This window comes from Austrofundulus limnaeus, unplaced genomic scaffold (genome assembly GCF_001266775.1).
Source record: "Austrofundulus limnaeus strain Quisiro unplaced genomic scaffold, Austrofundulus_limnaeus-1.0 Scaffold2307, whole genome shotgun sequence".
NCBI classification, from domain to species: domain Eukaryota; kingdom Metazoa; phylum Chordata; class Actinopteri; order Cyprinodontiformes; family Rivulidae; genus Austrofundulus; species Austrofundulus limnaeus.
This window is the reverse complement of record NW_013954709.1, coordinates 23562-25355: the sequence shown is the minus strand read 5'-3', so window position 1 is coordinate 25355 and position 1794 is coordinate 23562.

The following is a 1794-nucleotide window of genomic DNA, read 5'->3' as shown; positions in this document are numbered from 1 at the left end:
GCCAGGCAGAGTAATCAAACACAGATCCACAGATTTATGTTTCACTTTGGTGAAGTTTCCTTCTTCTGTAACTGTGAAAATCCTGTAAGGATGAGATGAAAATGTAACATATTTTCTACATACAGGTCAAATTAATCACTGCAATAAAATAACTGTTTTTGTCACTTTTACAGTGGATTGCATCAACTCTGGGTCGGCTGGTTGGCTCCTTTGTTGTGGCGGGGGTTCACTCTCGATGGCCTCCTCGTGCTGTCGGTGGCTGGGTGTACACTCTCGGCTGAATCTGCCTTGRTGGGGTTTGGTGGCTTCCTTGGGTTGCAGGCTGGTTTTGGGGCTGGGGGTCGGGTCTTGGGGGTTTAGATGGCTCTGGGTTGGGTAGACTGTTGGTCCCAGTTTCTGGCGGTCCTCTGGGCTCTGTTCAGCTGTGGTCTAGGGCTCCCTGGGCCTGGCGGTCTGTCCGGAGGAAGAGGTATTGTGGCTTCACTCCCTGGGTGGGTCTTGGGAAATGGGGGAGCCTACCGGGGTCAGGGGGGAGCCGACTCCCTGTGGGAGCATCCTGCTCCCCCAGTCTTTTTTTCTCCCCATCCCTCGCCACATACCCCCACCCTCTTCATTTTCAACTCCACTCATGTGGGGCTTTTGGGGTGCAGGTGTGCTACAAGGAGCAACAATTGTACATCTCTGTTTACCAACCACCTGGGCTCCAGTTTTACTGCACACCTTAGACATTCACTCATGACATCCTCATGACTTTCACATATAGGGACTCGGGGGTGGGCACTCTTATGGTAAGGAAGGGGTGGAATGGGATACTCCCACCATTGATGACTGTGCCCAATCCCAACGGGTCTCAGACTGGTCCGGGTCTCAGAACATGTTTGTATCCTAAATGTCTCTTKCTTTTGTTTTATGAAGGGTTCGTACGAACATGTCACGTCAGATCGAAACTCTTCTATCTTCAGGAAAACTGTGTAAATGAGCTGCGTAAACTGATGAACGTGCATCAGCTGCTCGTGCACGAGGAGAGGAGATTAGTATAATTACCACCCTAAAAACACCATATAAGACTACYTTTCCTGACCCACATACCAGGAAGTGTCCATTCATAAATGACATCACAAAGTAAAAAGAAGAACTTTACGAGTTCAGAGATGGAAGTTCTGCTCTCAGAGATCCAGAAAAGAAAATCTGTCATTTTAGCAGGTCAGCTGTGGAACTAAAGGAGCTGCTGAGTAATGAAATGTTCTGTTAATGTCTCCTGTGGGTCGTTACAGTCAGAGAAATAATCTAAATCATATTTAGCTCCAGGTTTCCTTTGGTCAGATATTTTTAATATAAGTACAAACAGCTGTTAGTTTTCATTTATTCAGAAGAAGAGCAGTCGCGCACTGCTACCCTGCCATTGCTTGAAGACATTTAGGGTTTGGTGAAACTGGTACCATGCAGGCCTCTGCCTCTTCTTCCCCATTTTAACTGAACAACACACATCAACAGCACTTCTGAGGGTGGGGGTGTGGGGGGGGTCTTTTTCACTCCCCCATTCCCCGACTGCCATTTGGAGATTGGGTCCAGAGGACGGGCGGACCATCTGGTCGGGCCCTGGACTGCGGGTGGGCCTGGGGCCTGGGGGGTATAGAGTATATAAGGGGAGTGTGAGTGGAATATTGTGTCCATCTTTTGTGTCTTTGAATGAGTGGGTGTGAGGATGAGGGTGGGATTGTGTGATTGGACCTCATGTAAGAACCGTTGGTACACAGATTTGTTCTTAAGTTGTGCGTACGAGTGATTTAGGAG